General features: G+C 38.2%; 1 pseudogene; it reads left to right on the top strand.

Moving 5' to 3' along the window:
- The first annotated feature begins 580 nt into the window (after nucleotides 1-580).
- LOC116857255 lies at nucleotides 581-27,087 on the top strand (annotated as a pseudogene).

The following is a 27,087-nucleotide window of genomic DNA, read 5'->3' as shown; positions in this document are numbered from 1 at the left end:
ATAAATTTAAATGGATGTTACATGGAAATTCAACTTTTTAAATTGAAACATAAGATGGAAATGTTTGAAAAGTACACAATTTGGCAAGAGTGTCAGGATCAAACTCTTTGTTCCTGAGAATGTGAACTGGCCCAGTTGTCTGGAAGACAATTTGCAGTATCAGTCCTAATCACAACGAACATATCCATTGATCCATATCCAAGATTCTACTTTTAGAAATTTACTTTACAGCTACATTTGTTCACATAAGAAATGGAATAGATTAAGGTTACTCTCAGAGATATCAGTTGTAGTAACCAAAGGTTGTTAATAACCTAAATGTCCATCAAGAGGTCACATTTAAATACATTGTGTTATATCCACAAGGTGGAACACTTTGCAGCCATGAGGGGGGCAAGGAGAGATAATGCTATGTGTAAGAAGATGGGAAAATAGAAAAAGAAGGAAAAAAAGGCACAATGGTGTGTGTAGGCTATTTTCATCTGTGTTTAAGAAGGGAAGATGGAATACTGGGCGTGCATGCTGTGTGTGTGTGCGTGCGTGTGTGTGTATCTTCTATATACACAAAGTGTTTTTGGAGATGCACATTAGAGGTCAACAGTATCGGTTACCTTTGCTGGATCCATCCCAGCTGAGTGGCTGCCTGGCAGTGAGGGGAGAGTTTCCTTGTACCGTGTTTGTACTGCTTGGATTTCCAAAATTGTGGGTAAGTGTTTATTCAACCAATCAGTGCTCATTAATGTATTGGTTTTCAGGAATATGTGAACAGTCATATACTTATTACAAATCCTAAACACTTGCTTTAAAATCAATTATTTTAAGTTTCTGCTACTATATAAAATTAGAGCTAACAATGAAATAATGACATAATTACCATTCCAATAGCATGGTTCATATGATAGCAAAGCTATTTATTAATTTGGCAACATTTTACTGAAGGTTTCCATGTACCAGGTATTGCACTAGTTTCCAGGGTCATCTAGCAAAAGACAAGCCTCTTCCTTTATGTCCTAGGTGGGACAGCCCATTTCCTCACTGCCTCCACAAATCTTCCTTTCCTGGGTTGCCGAGCCTTGTGTTTTGCACCGCTGCACAGGTACTCGCTCCTTGTAAACATATCTGGTCTCTTGGCTTTAAATGTCACCTCTGTATTAGCAATACCCATATTTTTAATCTCCAGTCCAAGTTTACTTTCCCAAATCCCAGATTCCAAAAGGAATGCTGTATTAATCCACTAATTTTTGCTATTAGGACTTCCATGACAAAAGGACTGCAAACCAGGTGACTTAACAGAAATTTACTGTCTCAAGTTTTGGGGCCAGAAGTGCCTGGAGCAAGATGTTAGCAGGCTTGGTCCTCCTAAGCATTCCAAGAGATACATTGTTCCATGCCTCTCCTCTAGTTCCTGTTTGTTTGTTAGCCATCTTTGGCATCTCTTGGTGTGAAGCAGAACCACCCACTCTCTTCATTCATCTTCAGGTGGTGTTCTCTGTGTGCATATCTATGTCCAAATCCCCCTGCCTTTTATAAGCACTCCAGTCATACTGGATTAGGGACCCACCACACTCCAGTATGATCTCATCTCAACTAATTATACCTGCAATGACTCTATTTCCAAATAAGGTCACATTTTCGGATACTGGGGATGAGGTCTTCAACATTTGAATTTCCGGAAGGCATAATTCAGCCCTTAGCATATGTCCATAGATAACTCAAACTTAACATGTTCAAAACCAAACTCCTCTTTCTGACTGCTCCCCACCCCAATGTCTGTTCCTTTCCAGTCTCCCACTTCTCAGTTGAGGCAATTCTCATCCTCCCAGGCCAAAACAAACTTTGGATCTATCTAGCCTTTTCACACCCCCTCCCCTCTGGCAACCACCAGTTTGTTGTAAAAAGCCTTTGTGAAAGCTTTTACTCTTCTTTTAATAGATAAAAAGAAGAAGATTTTTTAGATTTATTAAAACAACTGAATAATCACTGTATCATTGATTCCATTTTAACTTCATTTTCAAAACGTGTTTGGGTTCTTATGAAAACACTACATAAAAAAGAGTTGACTTCAAATTTAATGCTCAGTTTTATAGGTAGGTGGTCCTGTGGTGCACTTACTTTATAAAAGAACTTCTGTGTAAAAGTTACTTTTAAAAAATCATTTTACTTTAGCAAATATTTATTTAGGTTGTTTCCATGTCTTGGTTATTGTAAATAATGCTGCAGTGAACATGCAGATAGAGATTTCTCTTTGAGAGAGTGATTTTATTTCTCTGGGTAAATACCCAGAAATGGAACTGCTGGATTATACAGTAGCTCTATTTTTATTTTATTTTATTTTTTTTGAGGAGCCTGCATACCGTTTTCCATAGTAGCTACAATAATTTACATTCCCACCAGACTGTATGAGGGTTCCCTTTTCTCCACATCCCTGCCAATACTTATTATCACTCATCCTTTTTCTTTCTTTTTTTTTTTTTTTTTTTACTTTTTGATACCAACCATTCTGACGGGTGCAAGGTTATACCTCATTGTGGTTTGATTTCCATTTCCCTGATGGTTAGTGATATTGAACATCTTTTCATGTGTTTGTTGGCCATCTGTATATCTTCTTTGGACATTTTGTCTATTCAGGTCCTCTATAGTTTGCAAGTTTAAAAACCATGAAATCTAGGCTTACTTAACTAGTAAGTATAAATATTTAAGAATGAAATCTAGGTTTTTTCTCTTTTTTTTTCAATGTTTGAACACTTTGCAGATTATTTAATATACAAAAATAGAGTCCCTGCTCCCCTGGGCTGGGTGGGAGACCACAGGTAAAAAGTAAGCACCCTGAGGTTCTGTGCTAGTGAGTATCATGGTGGCATGTGCAAGTCCTTTGGGGAACATAGTTGGGGGGAATCTTCAAGTGCCTGAAGAGGAACAGGGAAGATCTGCCCAAGACCTGAGTTCCAAAAGATGAATGTATGGTCTTTGACTGCAGTGAGGATTCATGTGCCAGGCAGATGACAATACACACACATAAGTGCAGATGCACAGAGGAATATGGCATTTTCTGGAAACTAAATTCAGCAAGGCTGGGTGGCAGTCTACCATGGGAGGCTGCCGGGAGAAGCACTGAGGAGATAGGCAGTCTGGGTTCTGTGTGCAGCATCTGCTGTGCTGGAGGTCTGAAGAACCATAGTGGAGTTTTGACTAAGGAACAGAGAGGGCCAAGACTAGTGTGACATTGAGCAGGGTGTAGGGTGGATAATGGGCAGAAGAGGAAGGATTTTTACTCTTTTTTTTTTTTTTTTTACTCATCCTTAACACTTTAGCTCAGTTTTTATGGTAGACATATTTGGGGTCCATTTTGTCTGTGCTTCTGCCCCGAGGTTCCCATGAGGTTTGGTGTCTCCAGATGAGGGGCTCATGCCAAAGCTGAGCACTGTGGGTCCACCAAACATCTTCTTCCATGAGATTCAGGAGGCTTCAGGGCATACTGCATCCTAAGAGAGGAAAGGGTGAAGCAAAAATCTTCACTGCTAACCTGGCTCAGGGCTTGAAGACAGGTGGGTGCTCAGCACACTCTGTGTGATTTGAGTTCCAGGCTGGTAGCTGAATACTTTGGCGCTAAAAGTGGGCTGTTTCTTTTCTTGCTCCATCTCTTCCCCAGAAAGCTTCACTTCCCTCCTAAAGTGGGGGAAATGGGACTAGGAAAGCACCTACATTTAAAGGGTTTATGCCTGATAGCTTCTAGTTGGCCTTTGAAACCCCTTCTGGGTCCCCACCCTCACCCTGCTTTCAGCCAGATTTGTGCCCACTGCCTTCAGGGAGTGGTCAGTAGGGAGCTCAGCAGGCTGGTGGACAGGACAGAGGAGATCCACACTGAGGGTTGGGTATATTCCCCCGATGTTGGTGTCTAGGACAAGGTCTAGCAGCTCTGCTGGCTCAGGCCCTGGCACAAGCCCTGTGCATCCACTCTTGTGTACCTACCTTCCTGAGTTACCAGTGCTTCCCTGACTGCCTGTCTGCTGCTGGGCTGGTGGGAGGGCTGGGAGCACGAACCCAGGCCAGTCAGGAAAAATTCAGGAAATATCAATTGTCTTCTTCCTTAGCCTCCTCACTGCCTCTCCACTTCAGCCCATATCCTGACGGCCCAGCCCCACAAGTGTTCAGAGCTGGTTTACTAGCAGACAGCTCCTGGAGGTGGTAACTAAAGACCTGAGGGTTGGTTACGGGTGCAGAGGTCAGAACTTGCCCCACTGTTTGGAAAGAAACACTGCCCACCTGAATACTTTGAGGGCCTGGATGTTCCTAGCACCTCAGAGCCTGATGGAGCATCCCTGCTGTGGTATGGTGGGTGAGGGCGGTTGGGAGCGAGAGAAATGAGGGCATGCCTCAGCACAGGGGACACACCAAGAATCCCTGAAAACCCATGGAATTTGGGGTAAGGAAGCCTATTTCAGGAAAATAAAATCCTCCAGTAGGAGGTGCCAACATGAACCAGCAAAGCACAGGAAACATACATATTATACAACCTTCTAGCTGCTTCTCTGAATACTGCCCAAGCTCTAGGCCTCTGCAGGCCTCTTTCTTCTCTTTGCCAGTAGCAACAACCCAGTATTATACAGAGCATTGTCACCCAGCACACATCATTGACTGAATGAACGAGTACCCCTTTCTTTGAATCTCCTTCTAATTGCTTATTGTCTTTTAAAAACGCAATAATGACTTACACTTAAGTTCCACAACAATGCTTTTTCAAAAGATTCTAAAATATTTCAGTACCATTGAGTAGAAAAACAAGTTAATCAGGTCATCATGGGAAGCTGATAATTCCATAGGAGGAGATGCTAATTTGCATCTAGTGCTCCAGGCCCCAAAAAGTTTGGGGACACTCTCCTTCCTCTGGACACTGCATATCTGTGTGGGGGCCCCAGAGCCCTCCAAAAGCTTACTAAGACGGAGGTAACAGAAGGTTCATCCTTTTGAAGGCTGATCACCTCAGTCGCACAGGAAGTGTAATCTCATTTGATTTTGCAACTCAGATTGGATTATTTTCTTAATACCTCTGCCGTACCTTACCCTTTGCAGTCAGTCATTCATGCTGTTATTTAAATTATATGAATTAAGAATTATTTGGCTGCATTCCATTCTGAGAACCCTGTGGCGGGGCATCATTTAAAAGCGTGTATTAGGACTGTTGCCATGACCTGCAAACATGCCTGACGGTTTGGTTCAGGCTTTTTCTTGTTGTGGCTTACAAGGTTAATTATCTGGAAGAGTGTAGTGCAAGGAGGAAATGCCAGGTTGGCTGGATCATATGTTCCAGGGCAGTGTTCCTCAACAAAAAGATTTTCCAGAGGACAGTGGTAGAACCATGAACACAGGTCAAGGGAAGATTAGGATCACTGCATGGGTGATCTCTACTGTACTCACTTAAATTTGGTCTCTTCCATGCCGTCAGCCAGGAACAGTGTTCTTATAAGATTGATTTCCTCAACAGCAGTATGAAAATAATCAATAGTTTGCAAATTTTTAGTCCAAAAATATGAAAAACATCACAATTGATGCCAGAATCCCTCTGTAATTAGTGGAATCCTACATTTCCTGGCGCAGCATAATTTTAGGAATGCTGGGGAAAAAAATCATCCCTTTCTTATAGTTTTAAATTTCATTTCCAAAATACTTCAAGTGCACAGTAGTCCCTCAAAAGTGTATTTTGTTTGTAGTCTCTACGCAGCTGTAGAATACCCAGTGGATATGTTTAATGTAGAATGCTTCAATAATTCATATAAAAGGACCAAAATGTCTAATATGTAGGCTTAACATAAATGATCACAAATGGTTACAAAATAATTGTTTCCCACCTCCAAGCCCATATAGAATTCAGTGGAAGTTGACAATAATGTATTCACCACTATGTCATCTTCAATGTAACATTGAGTATAATTTTTGAAATGGGATATTTCATTTACAAAAAAGTAAGATTTCTGGAATAACTGAAGTTAAAGCCACAATCTGCAGTTTTCTATCTCAGAATGAAAATGCAAGTGGGAGCCAGAAGGCCTTCCTTCTACCCTTCACTTCACATTAGTGTCCCTTAATAAGTGTGTATGCTTCCATGTGAAAGGAATGGCCATACTTCCTTGTTATCTGCACTAGATAACCCCTCTTTGCAACAAATAAACTGTTATTTTGTACCTTTCCAATTTTCATCTGGTTTGTTATCAGAGCATAATTTAGAATATCTTGATAGACACATCTTCAGAGCCTAGTGTAAACTGAGGTACTACAAGTTTGGAAGAAGATGCTATTAGATTAGATAAGGTAGATACTGTTCCACTGGCTGGTCTTCCTGCACTATGGAAGCAATGGCTATGTTCATTACAGGGATAGGTGTAAACACACACATCCCTCGCACCATTTAGATTCTCAGCCACTTGCCTGCTCACTTCCAGACTTCTACTCTCTCTTCTCTATGTCTCTATGACATTAGAGGGAAAAACTTCCCTCTCATCAATTACTTGACTAGGAAATGCATCTCTCAACGTTAGCACCATTTCCTCTAAACATTCAGCCTTCTCAGTGCAGTCTCCATTTTGCCCCTTTTCACAATAATTCAGCATCATGCTTCCTCTCCAAATGGTTCAAAGAAATGGGAGGGATGTATGGCACAGTGATGCAAGGTTGTTAGAAGGGTATGGCCAGACATCCTCTTGGGGTAAGGTGGGCAAGCCTACCTGGCTACAGCACTGTAGCACCAGGCACAACAGCAGGATTTTAGAAGGTAGACACTATAACCTATTGCCAGCAAGACACTTAAGGTGTTACTTACAACTTCTGCTTTTCATATAATCCAATTAACACTCTCAGATTTACCAAAGAATCAAAGCCTCCCTATTAAAATACATACAACATAACAATATGGAATTATATGTGCCTAACATATAGTCGTTGCTTAATAAGTATTGAACAAATGGACAAGTTTAATTTTCAGGGTCTGATTATGCAAAATCATCTGTTGTCATTTGAGGTATGACCCTCAAGGATAAATGAATGATCCTTGGAAAACGAAACAAAACACTGTCTGTGGTGCACTCATAGCCAATTGCCACATTAAACATACAACAGATACTCAATGAATCTCCATCGATTTGATCAAGACCCCTTCTAGCCTGTTTCCACTTCATGCCTACAGCAAATACCATATTACACAGATTTCACCCTCAGTGTAAAATCATTAGCCTGTGGAACCCTCAGAAGAAATTCTAACTATTCTGTAACTACTCTCTCCCCATTCTGAATCTTAAATGTTTCAAAGTTTCATAATTATAGTGGCTTGAATGCTATTGTTTGTTTCTTGTTTCGTGGCAAGATAATGTCAGATGTTTCATGACAAAACTCATGCTCAAGGGACTAGGAAAAAATAGCCCTCCATCACACTTTAAAAAATATATATAAAATTTGGGGGGTCTACTTATTGTTAATCATTTACATCTAATAGAAAATCTAGGGGGGAGAAATCTAGTAAAAAAAAGATAAACAATTTCCTCAAATATAATGCAGGTAAAGTCACCTTTTTTTTTTTAAAGAACTAGCATTGAATTATAATCAAACTTATTGAAAGCTAAGGCTTTCCTCAACCAGAGAGTCTATTTCTGCAAATCCCACTCATGTTGAGGGAAGGCATTTGTGAGGCTCAGCAAGAAGCATCACCTGTTCTTTTTGCGTCTGTATATGCAACTATAAGTAACTTCTAGAATCTGTTTATTTGTGATCAGCACAAGAGTGGTCATCAGGACAGTGTTCAGAGAAGTGGGTCACCCCATGTAGCACCAGAATCAAGCTGTGGAAACTTGGAGCATTGATATGTGAGGGACAGTAGGGGGCATGTCCTTTCACACACCCACATGTGCTAAGAAGGAAACCAAGGCCCAGAAAACTTCAATGAATGGACCACATAAAGACACAAAACGAATTAGGAGAAGACCTGGAACCAGCACCTATGTTCTTTACTCCCTCCTTCCTCCCCATGAAACCTTCTTTCTTTGGGGGTAATCACACCGGTTAACCAAAGGCACAGTGTGTGATAAGTGATCATTGCCTTCCTTGGGAGAACTGAGAACCTCTGTCCTATACTTCACCATCCTTTCAAGACTGCATTACATCAGGTTGACAACTACATCTAAATCTACGGGGTGCTGAGACCTGGGTCAAAACCACTGATGACTATTTCACCTTTGACTGGGCAACCAGATACAAAAAAATATAAGGGTCTCTAATGCTTATTTGAAAAACTGCTTCCTTTCATTTGGCACATTCCTGGCTTTGAAAAAAAGCACAGTGAACCCATGCACCGAGTTTGGAGTCATATTGTGTCTCATGCAAGGGAGAAAGTTCCAGTAGAAACAGTCTCAAGAGAGAGATATCCACACAGCTTCATGTTTACATGAGAGCAGTACAACACGGATCCTCATGTGCATCTCACTTTTGTCTGGGGATGGGGTGTTGGCCTGGTCATGGGACAAGGCCTCTGAAGCCTGCAGACCCCAGGACAACCCAGGGACACCTGGGTAGAGCTCTTTCTGCCCTGACCACTCTGCACTTCTATCAGTATATATGTCCTTCTCAGTGCAGCATGGCATTCAGGCAAAGCTCCTCTGTAGGCAAAGAAGTATTTGTGCAGCAGGGTAGGGCATGAGATGCATGGAAATTCTATTCAATCAAGTGTCAAGGCACTTTGAGGCATGCTATTTGCCTAATACCTGAGGAACCGTGGAGATCCTGGCTCTCCCCTTGTACCTTCACTGTTCCTTCACACCCTTATAATATGTGTCTAGGGTGTGCCTTTTACTCATTTCACATCTACTCAAAATCCTGTGCTCTCTAGCTCCTTCCTGCTAGTCCAACTGCCCCCTGCTCCCCATTCCTCCTACAAGTGACAGGTTTCTCCATATGCACTTCAGATTATGGTATGCAGAAGGAGCAAACCTGGTTCTACAAAATACAGTGTTTGAGTTTGTGTGTGTGTATGTGTGTGACTGATATCAAAGTAACAGGTGAATATTTTAAATATCACTTCTTGTTGAGTCATGAACTTGAGTCAAGAATTGGTACACTTGGTTCCTGTGCCCTAGTAGGGAGGCTGTGTTCCAAAGCCCTGTTTCTGCTATATTTACATGTCTAAACCCTGAGAGCTCCCATTAAAGGCAGAGCCAGGTGCATTCAAAGAGACCCTTGTGTGGGATGCTCACAGGATGGTATGGGGTCTGCTCCAACCATCCTTAAATCTACAGTAAACCAATTTGCCCTCATAGCTGGAAAATTTGTAAGGGAAGAGTTTCATTTTGACCTAACCCCAGGAAGCTGACAATGACATGCTGGAGAGACTAGTGCTTCATTCTAAGAGATGGCTCCTCAGAGTATTCAAATCCTGGGGCAAAATACAGGCAGGAGAAGCACCAAGAGGTTCGGAACCCAAATCTGTGACAGAAACTTGGTATGAGCTCCCCTATTCAATGTGCCGGACATGCCTAAGAGTCAAGTTTTCTTACCCTCAACTTGCAGATAGGAGGACCTAGCTGGGGGAGGTCACCAATGGCCCAAAGTCACCCTCAGTCACATCAGGTCTGTGTCCCAGTCTGCAAGGGTCCTGAGCCCAAGTCCTTTGAACTATGGGTGGCTATAGACCTCCCCAACCTGCTCATATTGCAACTCCTACATGTGGCAAAATGTCAGGGTGTCAGCACGAACATAGAGGGTCATAAAAGCTCACAATAATGAACTTATGAAAGAGATGGATTTTGTTTCAATTTTTTAAAATCAATATTCAATCCAAAGTTCATGATTATAACAACACAAAGCCTATATACATGTCCTAAATGACTTTCTGTAGTGGGTTTCAAGAATATTTTCATAGATACAGGGAATATTTAAGTGATATGACAGAGAAAATCCAAATAATAACTCCCTGACTCACCTGAAGAAAAAGAAAGACAGCTCAAGTTCATCATTTAAACTTATTACTGAGTAAGAGCAACTTACTTTCTTTTATCGTTTTTCTTTGCTCTACTTTTAGTAAGAACTAGCCTATTAGACCACTGGGCATAATTTTTGTGAAATGGTAATAAATTAACCTGACTTTAGGTATATTTAAAGAAAATGACTGTAAAACTTGCTTAAAGTCAACTTAGTCATTAAAAATGTCATTAGACAAAGAAATGTCTCTTTTATTTCTGAACTCCACTGTGTGAGGGTGCTCAGGAGTTATTGCTGGGTAAATGAACTTAAGTCATGCCCAATGGCCAACTCTGATTGAGAAACTTCTGCGGAATCCAACTTTCCTGTTTGAACTGTGTAAACACTGCTCATTATGTGACCATGGAATTAGATGTTTAGGGAATATAGTCCCTGAAATAAGTTTCTATAGGAAAAATGGTTTACAAAATACTTTATATTTCACTCTTGTCCTGAATTCCTTATCAATAACAAGGTTATAAAAGTGATTACTTTTTAATTCAAAAAGAAAAATGACAAAACAGAAAAAGACATTAGAAAGCGGAAAAGAAAGGGTAAAATGAATGAGAGATTATTTTAATCCAGTTAGCCATTCAACAAAGATTAAATTTCTAAACTTAAAGTGTTCTGGGGATGGAAAAATACACAATAATTTCAACCTTCAGAAAGCTTGCAATCTAATTAAGAAAATAAGAAAGCAAACACAATTATAGGATAGTGTAACAATTACAATGATAGGGGTCACTACTATGGCACCAACCCTGTGCAGGCATAAAAACAGAGCTCAGAAACAACAATAACAACAAAAAACAAAACAAACAAACAAACAAACAAAAAATGGGTACTGTATCAGGAAAACTATTTTCATTGGGAAAAATGGTACCACCAACCCAGAAGGATTAGGGAAGGTTTTGTGGAGAGGTCACATGTTAACTTAGTTTTTAAGGGGAGTTACAGTTAGCCAGAGGTAAAAATGGTAGAGAATGAATGAATTAGGTAAGGGAGGACAGAATAAATAAGGCAACAGAGTGAAACAAAGTGGCATGTGGACACTTCTGGCAGCTAGGTGTATGAGTGAGGAAGAGAAGAAAGGCAACACCAAGATAGTAAGCTTGGGGGTCTGTGATGGTCTTAGGAGAAAGTGTGACAAGGTCCTAATCTGTGATGATCAGTGAGAAGGTCAGACCAAGGAGCCAGAATCTGAGGCGAGGGAGCTCAGTTTTGTAGCTATTATTATAGTCTCAGGAGTTGACAGGTTTTGTACTAGGCAGTGGACTCCAGGTGAAAAAGAAGAGACAAATTGGATACCTAACAAAAGATGTAAACTTTTTACAAGGTTATTTTCTGCATATAAACATCGAGGGATTAAAGCATCCCTGTGGACTTCCAGTCCCAATAAGTAGGTACGCCTATTCTCCCTGTACCCCCTTTCCCACTAAGTTCATTTATATACACTGAACGCCATGGTATATGAGACAGTCCCAGGAGGACTCTGGAAGGAGTTAAGAGCAAGGTGGGTGGGCCTGGGACCCAAGGCTGGAGAGGTAGCATAGTGCCTGGCCTCAGTCCCTATCTGATAGTGGAAGAACACCACACATGGCACTTCATGACCTTCACCCAGATGGGCTCACCTTCCAGATAGAACAAGATCCCTTCAACAACCTGCAGGTGAGCCACCAGGTGGTTTCCATTGGAGTCTTATCAGAAATCAGTGGGTAGAGGACTCTTTTGCTTGCTGGGCCTAGGGTGATACCTTTCCTGCTGAGACACATCTGGGCAGGAGTAGAACCAGAGATGAGACCTGTCACAGGGAAGGCTCGTTGGAAACACTGTCACAAAATGTCCTAGGGCTCTCAGTCTGCCTGGACACAACATGGGACACAAGTGCAGGGATACCACCACACTACTTTCCCACTGAGAGACACTTATCAGCTGACCTAGAGAAGCTCCCTCCACTCCTCAGGCCACACAGGTGGGGACCAGTGGAAGCCCTAGAGAACCAGAAAAACCAAGCAGACCAAAACAACATTGCAAAGGTTCTGAAAATTAAACTACCACTAGAACCACGGTCCACAAAAATATTACAAGACACACATGCTAAATCTAAGAAGGGTGATTGTCTTCTAACATATGAGATCTAAATAGGGTTCACTAACTACTGAAATCATAGACAAAATGTCCAGGACATAACTGAAATTTATCTATAATACTAATAACTGGAGAAATCACAGTTTGAATGAAAAAAAGACAATAAGCTAAAATTAACAGTGCTAGTAATATGATGCTGAAATTAACTTACAAGAATTTTAAAGCAGCAATCATAAAAACACTTAAATAATCATCCACTTGTCCTCTTAAAACAAATGAAAATGTAGAAAATTCCAATAAATAGAAGCTATAAAAAGAATTAAGTGAAAGTTATAAAGTGAAAAGTAAAATAAAATAAATTTAAAATGTGCTAAATGGGCTCAGTATTAAAGTAAAAATGACAGAATATGTAATCAGTGAACTTGAAGAAATAGAACACACCCAATCTAAACAAACAAACCGAAAAAAAATAAAGGTCTAAAATATAGTTGGAAATGTCTCAAATTAATGAAATACACAAGCCTACATATTCAAGAACCTGAATAATTTCTAAACAGTTTAATACCCCCCCCAATACACACCAAAAAATATCATAATTACCTTTTAAAAGCTAAAAGCAAATAAACTAGAAGAAAATGACATATTTCCTGTAGAGGAACACCAATCAGAATGAGAGTGAATTTCTCATTTATCTTTGAAACTATGGAGGTCAGAAGGGAGTGGTAAAATATTTTTAAAGTGCTCAGAGAATAGAACTATCAAATGCTTATTCTCTATATGATAAAAACTATTCTTCAGGCATGAACAGGAAATAAAAACTTTCTCAGGTAAAGAAAAAAGAATTTGTTGCTACTAGACTTACCCTTAAGGAATTGCTAAAGGAATTTCTTCAAACATAAAGGAAATGACAATAGACAAATCTTGGAATATCAGAGAGAAAGAAAGAACAATAAAAAATGAAAAATACAGGTACATACAATAAACTATCCTTTTACTTATGAGCTTTATAAATCATTTTTTGCCACATTTGAAGTCATATAATGTTAATACCAGTAAATGTTATAATTCACATTTGTGTATAGTAATAACCAGACCAACGAAAATTAAAGCTATACAAAGAGATACAATCCAAAACACAATAAACAAATCAATATGGAATCCCCTCAAAAATAAAAAACTAGGTAATCCATAGGAAAGTGAGAAAAAATAAAAAGACAAAGATGACCCAATGGAAACAATGAGAAAACAAAAAATTGTGACAAATTTATATGCTACCATATCAATAAATACCTTAAATGTAAATAATCTAATGCATCAATTAAAAGGCAGTTATTATCAGAGTGGTTAAAAACACAAGCTCCATTTATATATTAGTTAGAAAAAACTCTTTTCCCATTCAATAACATAAGGAGGTTACTGGATTGAAAGACTCATTGTAGTAGAGATACCAATTATCCCCGAAGTTTTATATACATATACATATATATATACACATACATATAAATACACATATATATGAATATACATATATATGAATGAATATATAGAATACTCTTTATATATTTTTATTATTTATATCTTAATATATCATATAAATATTACATAAATATAAATACACAAACATACACACATCTATCATCTATGAATACATCTAATATAATTCCATGTAATTTCTATCAAAATGCCAGAAAGGATTTTTGTTGATTCAGACAAGCCTATTCTCAAACGTATGTAGAGGGCACAGGCTACAGTATAGGTAAAACAATCTTGACACTAAAGAATAAAATGATAGGAAGCTTATTATATAGTAACAGTAATCAGGACACTGTGATATTGTCAAAGGGTAGAGACACAGACCAATGGAACTGAATGGAAAATCAAAAAGTAGACCCATACAAGTATGCTGAATTTATTTTTGACAAAAGTACAAAAGCAATTAAATGGCAGACAGTTTTTTGTTCCAGACAGCTGGAACAAATAAACATCCATGTTAAAAAAATGTGAGCCTTAATCTAAAGCTCATGCCTTACACAAAAATTAGCTCAAAAGAGAAATGTTAAATGTCAAAGCATAAATCTTTTAGGAAAAAGGGGGGAAAAAAAAGCTTTGAGATCTAGGCTAGTCCAAAGGGGTTAGGTTGACACAAGCATGATCCATAAAGGAAAATACATATAAATTGGACCACATCCAATTTAAAAGCTTTTGTTTTATGGAACCCCCTGTAAAGAGAATAAAATGATAAGCTAAAGACTAGGAGAAAATATTTACACATATCCAACAAAAGACTGGCATCTAGAATGTATAAAGAACTCTCAAAAGTCAATGGTAAATACAAACAATCCAATTAAACAATGGGTAAAAGATCTGAACAGACATTTTACTGAAGAAGATATACAGTAACTAATCACATTATTAGTCCTTAAGGAAATGCAAATTGAAACCATTATGAGGTATCACCTATCAGAATGGCTAAAATTAAAAAAAATAAAAGTGACAACACCAAATCCTGATGAAGATGCAAAGAAATGGGATCACTCACAGATAGTGGAATGTGAAATACTACAGCCACTATGGAAAAGTTTGACACTTTCTTATAAAACCAAGCATTCAATTGTCATACAACCTAGCAACTATGCTCTTGGGCATTTATCCCAAAGAAACAAAAATTCATGTTTATGCAAAACTTGTTCACAAATGTTCTTAGCAGCTTTATTTTCTATGGTCAAACCTGGAAATAGTCCAGCTGCCCTCCAGGAAGTGAATGGTTAAACGAGCCACTAATATAGTCTACTTTTATAACATTTAAAAATTTTAGAAATGGAGGGCACATAACTGGTCCAGAAGATCTAGGGAAGGCATGCAGGAGGAAGATAGGTTTTCTCCCAGGTTGAACAAGAGCAGTAGAAAGGGACATGTTAGAACTCTCCAGTTTGACTGCAATGGTAGATATAAGAAACCACACACATGACAAGCTTGCATAATGCATACGTAATAAATAAACAGAGTGATAAAACACCATACCTTTTTGAAATGTTAATTTTTAGGGGAAACGAGTAATAAAGTGTCCGATAATGAATGAATGAATGAATGAATGAATGAAAGAATCAAGTAATAAAATACTACACTTCTCTGAAATGTTAACATTGGGGGAAAATGAATAAAATGTGCAAAGGATCTCTGTACTATTTCTCACAATTGGATTTGAATCCATAAATTATTATCTCTAAAAGTTTCAATTGAAATAAAAACATTAATTACTACAAGTAATGAAATGGAATTTATAGATGATATGTGAAAAATCTTGTTAAGGGTTTTTTGCAGAGTGGGAGGAGTCAACGGTGGGGAAATGTGGAGTGTTCTGAAAGAAGTAGTTGCCTTTGGGTGGATGACCCTGGATAATAGTGATTAAATGCCTCCCTGCCAGGGACAAACCTCAATTATCTATCTTTTTTTGGATCAGAATTGGCTAAGGCTCCCAAGCAGTGTCTAGCCTGGTCAAGAGGTAGAGAGGTCTTAATACTTAAGTTATTTCACAAGTTATTAAGGGTCTTTATAGAAGAGGGGGAACTGTATTGCTTTTTAGAGAAACACCCAGGATCAAAAGTTCTCAGGCTTTTGGAACTTTTTCAAAAGTCCTAATGTGGACAATATGAGTTCTAAAGACCAGGTGAAAACACTGGTTAGGAGAGAGGTAGCGATGTCTTTAGTCAAGAAAGAAAGAACCTCAAGTAGAAGATCCCTTTGGGAATTTTTTACTCACTTACTTAAAACTCTGCCTGAGAAACAAACTGAGGGTTTTGGAGGGGAGAGGAGTGGGGGGATAGGTGAGCCTGGTGGTGGGTATTAAGGAGAGCACATATTGCATAGAGCACTGGGTGTGGTGCATAAACAATGAATCTTGGAACACTGAAAAAATTAAATTAAACGAAAAAAATAAATAAAAAACTCTGCGTAGTGTTTGGCTTCTTCACACCCTTAATCTTATAGTTAATAAAAGTAGGTTGGAGAATAGATGACATGGGAGATAGATAACTCATGATTCATATCCTTGCTTTTTTAACATTCTTTTTTTTAATATAAACAGGCTATCATGAAAACTGCAAAAGAATATGTAAATATATCTAAATAAAATTGGACATAGATATTTTCTGACATCTTATATATAATATTAAGCAAATATTTCAAGGCAAACAACAACAAAAAATCACCAGGTAAATGAGGGTGTTTCTTTTCAACTACAATTTTCCTTTTCCTATTTTTAGTCATAGATCACAAGTATAATTTCAGAACTCCCAAAAACTTTATTTTATGATGTAATTGGCTTACAAAAAAATTGAAAGCTTCTCATTCTGCATTTTTATCAATTAAAATGCAAAAGCCCACAATATTTTCACAGAAGAGTGTAATAATCTAGTGGAAATATTTGTTAGTTTGAGCCCGGTTGTTAAATTTTCTGCTCAGTCTTTCCTCCTCAATTTATTTTTCATACCAATTTCTATTAATACACTTCCTACTGATGTTGCAATGGAAAAATATTTATTATAACTTGGTATCTTTATTATTAATGAAAATGACAATATTTAAACAGATTTCTTATTCAATTCAATGACAAAGTGTTCATTTACAGCAAATTTGATTGTTTTATTTTCCTGGCCTGAAATGGACAATAAGAAGGGAATTAGAAGTAACCCCAACTACTGTGTTCAGAACTGGAATCATACCACCCTAAGTCAGGAGCTAAATTTAAAAGTAGACTTTACTCACAACACCCTGTATCCAGGTACAGGGTAATCTTTGAGATGATTGAACTGGGAAGAAGGACTTTACCTGTGGTCTCATCTTTAATCCTGAGCCTGCCTACATTTCTTGTCAACTACATTCAGTACTCTCTTGTCCTCCTTGTGTTTGATCACCACCTGTATTTATGCTTTTCTTCTTTGGTTGGAACCCAACTTCCTACAATGGGAGAAATTTATGTATACTATCTACCATTACCCCAAAATTTCTGGTACTGGAATTTTACATAAAAGTCCACACTTAGAATCTTAAATTTTTATGCAATTAATTTAGCATAAATTATTTAAATAACTTAGAAAAAATATTCCAGTGTTATTGTGTTTTAAATTGTAATTATAGTTCTTTTTTTTTTTTAAGTAGGTTATTTATTTATTTGAGAAAGAGAGAGAGAACAAAGAGTGAGAGGGAGAAGCAGACTCCCCACAGAATGAAGAGCCCAATGTGGGGCTCGATCCCAGGACCCTGTGATCATCACCTGAGCCGAAGGCAGACATTTAACCAAAAGAGCCACCCAGGTGCCCTTATACTTACAGTTTTTAAATAAAAGAATCAATTAAAGCCATGATCCAGTAATCATGTGGATCTAATAGTCTGAATGTCAAGGATTCCTTCTTCATGGATCTTTTGCCCCATCAAGCTCATGGGAACCTACTAAATCTTTTTTTTTTTTAATTGGTTTGTGGGTTTTTTAATTAACATGTATGTATTATTTGTATCAGGGGTATAGGTCTGTGAATCATCAGGCTTACACATTTCACAGCACCCGCCATTGCACATACCCTCCCCAATGTCCATAACCCAGCCACCGCATCCCTCCTACCCCTCTCTCCTCCAGCAATTCTCAGTTTGCTTCCTGATATTAAGTCTCATGGTTTTTCTCCCTCTCTGGTCCCATCTTGTTTCATTTTTTCCCTCCCTCCCCCCAATGACCCCCAACCTGCCTCTCAAATTCCTCATATCAGAGAGATCTTATGAGAGTTGTCTTCTCTGATTGACTTATTTTGCTTAGAATAATACCCTCTAATTCCATCCACATTGTTGCAAATGGCAAGATTTCGTGTTTTTTAATGGCTGTATAGTATTCCATTGTATATATACACCACATCTTCTTTATCCGTTCATCTGTTGATGGACATTTAGGGGCTCTTTCCATAGTTTGATTATTGTGGACATTGCTGCTATACACATTCAGGTGAATGTGCCCCTTCAAAACACTACATTTGTATCTTTGTTTTTTTAAAGATTTTATTTATTTATTTGGCAGAGATCACAAGTAGGCAGAGAGGCAGGCAGAGAGAGAGAGAGAGAGGGAAGCAGGCTCCCTGATGAGCAGAAAGCCCGATGTGGGGCCCGATTCCAGGACCCTGGGATCATGACCTGAGCTGAAGGCCGAAGCTTTAACCCACTGAGTCGCCCGGGCACCCCCTACATTTGTATCTTTAGGGTAAATACTTAGTAGTGCAATTGCTGGGTCATAGGGGAGCTCTATTTTCAACTTTTTAAGGAACCTCCATACTGTTTTCCAGAGTGTCTGCAAAAGCTTCCGTTCCCATCAATAGTGTGGGAGGGTTCCCCTTTCTCTCCATCCTCGTCAACATTTGTCATTTCCTGACATGTTAATTTTAGCCATTCTGACTAGTGTGAAGTGGTATCTCATTGTGGTTTTGATTTGTATTTCCCTGATGCTGAGTGATGTTGATCACTTTCTTGTGTGTCTGTTGGTGATTTGGATGTCTTTGCAGAAATGTCTGTTCATGTCTCTGCCCATTTTTTTTTATTGGATTCTTTGTTCTTTGGGTATTGAGTTTGATAAGTTCTTTATAGATTTTAGGTACTAGTCCTTTATCTGATATATCATTTGCAAATATCTTCTCCCATTCTGTGGGTTGTCATTTGGTTTTGTTGACTGTTTCCTTTGCTGTGCAAAAGCTTTTGATCTTGATGGAGTCCCAATAGTTCATTTTTGCCCTTGCTTCCCTTGCCTTTGGCGATGTTTCTAGGAAGAAGTTGCTGAGGCTGAAGTCAAAGAGGTTGCTGCCTGTGTTGTCCTCAAGGATTTTGATGGATTTCTGTCTCACATTGAGGTATTCTATCCACTTTGAGTGTATTTTTGTGTGTGGTGTAAGGAAATGGTCCAGTTTCATTCCTCTGCATGTGGTTGTCCTATTTTCCCAGCACCATTTGTTGGAGAGACTGTTTTTTGTTCCATTGGACATTCTTTCCTGCTTTGTCAAAAATTAGTTGACCATAGAGTTAGGGTCCATTTCTGGGCTCTCTATTCTGTTCCATTGATCTATGTGTCTGTTTTTTTGCCATACTGTCTTGACAATTACAGCTTTGTAGTATAGCTTGAAGTCTGGAATTGTGATGCTACAAACTTTGGTTTTCTTTTTCAACATTCCTCTGGCTATCCAGGGTCTTTTTGGTCCCATACAAGTTTTAGGATTATTTGTCCCATTTCCTTGAAAAAAAGTTGATGGTATTTTGATATGTATTGCATTAAATGTAGATTGCTTTAGGTAGCATAGATATTTTCACAATATTTATTCTTCCAATCCTTGAGCATGGAATGTTTTTCCATTCCACTGTTTTTTCCTCAGTTTCTCTCATGAGTACTTTATAGTTTTCTGAGTACAGATCCTTTGCCTCTTTGGCTAGATTTATTCCTAGGTATCTCATGGGTTTGGATGCAGTTGTAAATGGTATCAACTCCTTAATTTCTCTTTCTTCTGTCTTGCTGTTTGTGTATAGAAATGTAACCAATTTCTGTGCGTTGATTTTATATCCTGACACTTTGCTGAATTCCTGTATGAGTTCTAGCAGTTTTGGAGTGGAGTCTTTTGGGTCCTCCACATAAAGTATCATATCATCTGCAAAGAATGAGAGTTTGACTTCTAAGTCCTATTAATGTGTCAGTGTTCTTCTTAACAGTGAAAGCAAAGAAAAAAAGAGATTTCAGTGTCTCCAGATCCAGAGAGTTACAACTCTGCTCCATTTCTCTACATTTAAACACATTAGGGCTTTTTCAATTTGAGCAAAAAATAAAATGTTGGAAATGAAATCCAGTGAAAAGTGAGTATTTCTGTATTAAAAAGCTCATGAAAATACTGTACTGATTACCCTAGGATGTGCATGTATATTTTCTTTCTTGGGATTTTAAACAATCTCTCCTTGTTTCTTTCCCTAAGGGGCACCACACTGCTGCTCACTATCAAATTGCTTTGCACATTCCCTCTTTTATGGTCTCTGCCACCTGTTACAAGATGCTGTCCAATTTTGGTTTAGTTAGCACTTTTTTTTTCCAAATCTAAGCTAACAAATAAAACTATTTCAAGAAAATGTCATTTCAAATCCTTTAAAATAATTTGTTGTTAAAACAACGAGTAAAAAAAAGGAGGGAGAAAAACAGAGAGAGGGAGAGAGAGATCCATAAATCTTTGAAAAATAGTTCTCCATGTCTTAGAAATTCAGCATCTGCTAATAAAATATAGAGCTCTGCATAAAATCTCTAAAAGTCTTTTCTTCTTGCCCACTGTGTCCTTCCACATTATTCTTTTCTGTCTTTGAGATATTTACCTTTGTACTCTGATTCTCTTCTTTAATCTATTACAGTTTGGACTATATCTGCATTTACAACTGATCTGGGAGTTTTAACTGAACTGAATATATAACCTTATTTCTAGGAGAAAGATTAATATGAATGTATGATAATGAACAGTGTAGGAAGAATTCTTAAGACAGGAAAGGGGAAAGGACTATAAAATCTTGATAAAAAATTAAAGGTTCAAGTTGAATTATTTTTCCTTGTGTCATTTATATAAACCTATATTCTCCAAAATAGAGTTGTGTCCATCACTTTGTTGTTTGTTTACTTTCTTTCTTTTGTTTTTGTTTTTGTTTTTGTTTTTTTATCTTGTAGAGGAATTAGCCAATATTTTTGGACATGGACAGAAATGAAGGGTCTAGATCCCAGAAGGGTATGGAGTACTGGGTTTCTCTTTTAAGCTTAACAGGAAGATAATGTGGATAGAAAATGACTTCAGCTGAACATGAGGTAATAGCATAGAGGTCTAAATTTCTTCAGAAGGGATGAGAGCAAAATCTGTATTAAATAGTTTTCTTTCATTTTTGATTGGTAGGACTACTATGCCTTCAGTAAAACAGAAAATAAAGTTAAGAAAGAGAAAGTAAAAATAAAAACAAATAAAGCAAGCAAGTGTAAATGGCCCTAAATATGTATTAATATTGACAGAAGAGTGTGATGAGCCAAAAGTAGCTGTTGGGGCCAGATATGTGTTTCCGTCAGAGTTGGCAATAGTTACTCAGAGATCCCATCCTATGTGTGGATCAGTGTGCTAGACTTTGGATTATCACTCCAAAAAAGAAATACCACAGGTGAAATGTAAAAAAAAAGTCTTGCTATCTATATGTTTTAAATGATACAGGGCTGATATCCAAGATATATAAAGAACCTCTCAAACTCAACACCCAAAAAACAGATAATCATGTCAAAAAATGGGCAGAAGACATGACCAGATACTTCTCCAAAGAAGACATACAAATGGCTAACAAACACATGAAAAAATGTGTCTGTTATCATCATCATCATCATCATCATCATCATCATTAGCCATCAGGGAAATTCAAATCAAAAGCACATTAAGATACCACCTTACACCAGCTAGAATGGCCAAAATTAACAGGACAGGAAACAACAAGTGTTGGAGAGGATGTGAAGAAAGGAGAATCCTCTTAACTGTTGGTGGGAATGCAAGCTGGTGCAGCCACTTTGGAAAACAGTGTGGGGATTCCTCAAAAAATTAAAAATAGAGCTACCCTATGACTCTACAATTGCACTACTGGCTATTTACCCCAAAGGTACCCATGTAGTGAAAAGAAACAACAATGGCCATAATCACCAAACTGTGGAAAGAGCCAAAATGCCCTTCAGCAGATGAATGGATAAAGAAGATATGGTTCATATATACCATGGAATATTACACAGCCATCAGAAAGGATGAGTTTCCAACTTTTGTAACAACATGGACGGGACTGGAGGAGATTATGTTGAGTGAAACATGTCAAGCAGAGAAAGTCAATTGTCATATGGTTTCGCTTACTTGTGGAGAATAAGGAATAACATGGAGGACATTAAGAGAAGGAAAGGAAAAGTGAATTGGGGTAAATTGGAGGGGAGACAAAGCATGAATGCTGAAAAAATAAAATAAAATTAAATTAAATTAAAATTACATTAAAACAAGTAACCCTCAAGAATTATTATTACGTCCACTGGATTGGTAACTAGGAAAGAAAAAGTTGGGACTTCCATAAATATTCTGAATGTTAAAAGTCACACTCTTTCTCTAGCATTTTCTAGAGAAGAAGTTTTTAAAAAACCATGAAGCTTCAAAGAAAAGATAGGCAAATTTCTCTCTGTCTTCCTACTGTCTTATAAATGGATGTGGGACATGTACAGAGGTCACTCACAGGATAGGAAAAAGGAGGAAGACCAGCAAAGATCATCCCAGTGAGTCTGCAGAGAACTGATCTCAACATGTTTAGTAGCAGCAGAAAAGCCTGAAGAGAAAAGTGGGGTACGCCTCAAGGTTTGCCTCCCTGTTCCTCCTGGAAAAAAAAAAAAAAATCTATGGTTTGTTCAGGTATCTACATTTTCTCCAAGAGGTTCAACAGGAGGTGACCTCAACTCAGTTCAATTCTGATTTTCCTACCTTTTACACTACTGAAGTTTGGGCAGTGTGATGCTTTGTAATGGGGGTCTGTCCAGGGCACTGCAGGATGGTTAACATCATCCTCAGCCTCTATATGCTAGTTGCCAGTAGCACCACCCCCACCAGTTATAACAACTCAAAATACCTCCAGACATTGCCATATGTGCCCGGGGGAAAGAGGGACAGAATCACTCTAGTTGAGAAACCCTGATGCAAGCCAATAAGCACAGGGCACTTTTCTGAAGTCACTGCCCCATGGGCACCAGACTTAAGTTGGCCTTACCACAAAGATCTGGGGACTGATCACTCTCTCCCTATCCTTACTCCAAAACGAAGGAACAGGGTGAAGCCAAAAGTGCCTCCAGTAGCTATTCTGCCACTCCAAACAAAACGACCAGCTTTGCAGCAGACACTGAGGAAAGCAGAGCACATAAAACAAAAAGACCTTGTGCTTGAGGAAAATGTTTGGTCCTGTAGTTCCAGCTATGGGAGGGGACAGCATTTCTTATGTCTAAGCCAGTTTGGGAAATGTTAACCTTGTCACTGGCTGATAAAGTCATCTTAAATAATATTATTTGCAAATCCAAGGAAAAGACGTGATTTAAACTGAATGGCTATTTAAAGGCTGTATTCACCCAGGGTTCTATATCTATATAAAACCTACACTAGACCAAATGTTTAGGCGGCAGCTCATCCCTAACCTATCCCAAAATGAATGCTTGCTAGTCTTTATAAACCTCCTTTTCTCAGAGTCTTCCTCATCTCAGAAACTGGCAACTCCTTTCTCCTAGTTGCTCAGACCAAAACCCATGGGGCCATCCTTGACTCCTCTCTACCTTTTATACCTCTGATATTTACCCCATTCTCAACAGAGCAGCTTGAGGGATCCCATTAAAAACATGGGTCACTAAGTGCAGTATTTCCAGATGGATGCCAAAATGGAAAAGAGACATTATTGGAATAACTGGTGAGATTTGGATAAAAGCTATAGTTTAGTTGATCATATTGTATCAATACTAATTTAGTTTTGAAAAATGCACCATGCTTAAGTAATATGTTAACATTAGGGGAAGTTGGATGTAAAGCTTATGGGAACTCTCTATACTTTCTTGCTAATTCTTTGAAATCTAAAATTAACCCAAGATAAACGTTTTAAAAATTTTCGAAATATTTAATAAATTAAAAAGTGTTACATAATGACATTTCTCTGTACAGAATTCTCCCATTTTATGCAGATGTGCAGGTATGCATTTACCTCATTTTATGCAGATTAAATAACCAAAACCTTACAACCATCCCCAATGCCTCCCATCATGTGGCCTTTGGGTCCTTTTTCCGACTTCACCTTTCACTAACCACCCTATACACACCCTATACACATGTTGTTCTAGACACAACAGTCACCTTATCAACACTCCAGTCATGTTCCTGTCTCAGTGCCTTTGTACTGGACATCCCAAATGTCACAGTTTCTATAGGTCTTCACTTCAATATCACCTTCTCAATCTTCTGCCCAGTGTAAAATAGCAGCAATCCACCTCCAATACTCCTTTCTCCCTATGTTCCATTTTCCTTCATAGCATGTACCATTAATTAATATACTAAATGTTTTCTTATTTATTGTAATCATTGCCTGTGTTGACAACTAGAACGTCAACTCTAGGAAACAAACAGTTTTGTTTGTCTTGCTCATTATTATTTCAGAATCTAGAATGGTGCCTGGAACTTAGAAGCCTTATTTGATGAATGAATAAATGAATGAATGAATATTCCTATGTAATATTTTGTTAACTAAACTTATTATTACAATCCTGTCGTTAAAGTACCAGTGCTACACAAAACATAAATCTAGAAGTTCTAGGAAAGGGGGAACATCATCTAACTGTAGTCCAAGAAATAAACTACATGCAGGAATTAATGTAAATATCTCTAATGAAACTTCAGTTTTTGGTTTCCCATGGAGGTTGGAAGTTACCACTCTGTTCTAACAATAAGTAAAAAACTAGACAGACTAAACAACCAGCAACTATTCTTGGATCCATAGGGAGGCAAGGACATGGGCTAGACCACTAATCCCAAGATTGGACAGACAGACAAATGCAGAGTCACAGTTCACCAGAACAGTCTCAGGAGCAGAAATCACTGTGGAAACCAGTGCCTGAGTAGGAAAACCTGAACTGTATTTGACAAATTTCTAGAGATTGGGTGAAGACAAGTCTGAGAGTTAAAGAATCCAGGGGGTCTCAGTATATGTGGAGGTAGGGAGAGCACAATATTGTGGGATTTACCTCCAGGAGCACAGCCAATGTTCCCACAGTAAATATCAGAGAAATATTCCCTTGTGCATCCAGTAGTGGGAGGGGAAAGTAATTATTTTGAAATACTCCAGATCACTCTTTTTAGCAAGGCTTGACTTTGGGAAGAACTAGTTAACCGAAGCCTAACCTGCTGGGTTATCATCAGAATCTAATTGACCTGGAGAAAGGGAAATATCAAATTCAGCCCTCTTGAGTCATCCTGTCCCATCTAAGGGGTGGGGTGGGGAAACAAAATACAGACCGTGGATGAAGAAATAAAGCTATTCTAGTTTACAGATGACATGATCATGTATGTAGAAAGTCTGAAAGAAAAAAATAAATAAAACAAAACAAAAACCTTCCTGAAACTAACAAGTAATTATAGTAATGTTGCAAGATACAAGGTTAATATACAAAATCCAAACACATCCTTATACATGAGCAAAGAACAAGTGGAATTTGAAATTTAAAACACAGTACCATTTACATTAGGTTCTAAAAATTAAATAATTATGTATAATTCTTAAAATGTGTACAAGCTCTGTATGAAAAAACTATAAAACGATAAAATAAATCAAAGAAGAACTAAGCAAGTGAGATATTCTATGTTTATAGACAGGAAGACTTAATATTCTCTAGATATCAATATTTGCCAACTTGATCTATAGATTCAAGGTAATTGCAATAAAAATCCCAACAACTTATTTTGTGGATATTGATAAGCTGATTCTAAAGTTTATATGGAGAGGCAATGACCTAAAATAGCCAACACAATATTGAAGAAGAACAAAGTTCGAGGTCTGACATTACCCAACTTTAAGAGTTACTGCAAATCAATAGTAATCAAGACAGTATGCTTTTAGAAAAACAAATAAAAAAGCAAGTAGATCAATGGAATAGAATAGAAAGCCCAGAAGTAGACCCACATAAATATAATCAGCTGATCTTTGACAAAGGAGCAAAGGCAATACAACATAGCAAAAATGACCTCTTCAACAAATGGTGCATTGCTGCACATGTACATGTACAAGCAGACATCTACATACCAAAAAAAAAATATATATGGCTCTAGACACAGACCATAAATTCACTAAAATTAAAAATTTCTGCTCTGCAAAAGATAATGTCAAGAGAATGAAAATAAGAGTCACAGACTGGGGGACATTTGCAAAAGACATATCTGATAAAAGACTGTTATCCAAAGAACACTTAAAACTCAATAACAAAAGAAACAACTTCATTAAAAACTGAGCCAAAGTTCTTAACAGACACCTCACCAAACAAGCTGTACATATGGCAAATGAGCATATGAAATGGTGTTCAACATCATATGTCATTAGGGAAGTATAAATTAAAACCAATAATGAGATAAAACTAGATATCTATCAGAATGGTCAAAATCCAAAACACTGGCAACAATAAATGCTGGAGGGGATGTGAAGCACGAGGGACTCACTTTCATTATTGACGGAAATGCAAAATTATATAGCTACTATGGAAGACTGTTTGGTAGTTTCTTAAACTAAACACACTCTAACTATATGATACAGCAATTACTCCTTGGTGTGGCACTCCATCTTGCCCAGAAGAAGGGCCCTGTTGAAAGTTAACCAGGAGCTGGCTGGCTACACCAGAGGGAACGTGAGCTTCATAAAAGAAGATTTTGAGCTTCAGTTGAAACAACAACTTGTATTCGATTCAGTTTTCTCAGCATCTCTCTGGGGTGGGATGTTGGCGCCCACTGATGATAAACCATCAAGTATTGTGGACAGGTTTTACCTCAGAGGACCGACCAGTGTGCTTGTGTTCAGGATGCACAGTGTTGGGCCACAGAGCGAAGGCAGCTATCTGGGTGGAGAGGAATACTGGGCTGGCTGCCTGCATGTGTACACTCCACTGCCTTTCCTGCCAGGCCAGGCCAGGGCAGCTTTGGGGAGATCTTCAGAACACCCTTCTTCCTCAATGAAGAGAACGTCCACAATCTCCACTATGGGGATGACCCCAAGGCTCATATCCAGAAGCTGGCCGAGTGTATCTGCTGGTTTTACGGTGCCAGTATCATCCTCAGGCTTGGCAACATCACCCAGCTGTAACTGAATTACTGTGTCCCCATAAGTGTGCAGAAAGGTGACAGGATATGTGATGGTATCCATTTTGGAGCTGGGATCAGGTTCCTGTAG

Source organism: Lontra canadensis, unplaced genomic scaffold (genome assembly GCF_010015895.1).
Source record: "Lontra canadensis isolate GAN:19392208 unplaced genomic scaffold, GSC_riverotter_1.0 scaffold121, whole genome shotgun sequence".
Classification (NCBI taxonomy): domain Eukaryota; kingdom Metazoa; phylum Chordata; class Mammalia; order Carnivora; family Mustelidae; genus Lontra; species Lontra canadensis.
This window is presented reverse-complemented; position numbering and strand designations above follow the sequence as displayed.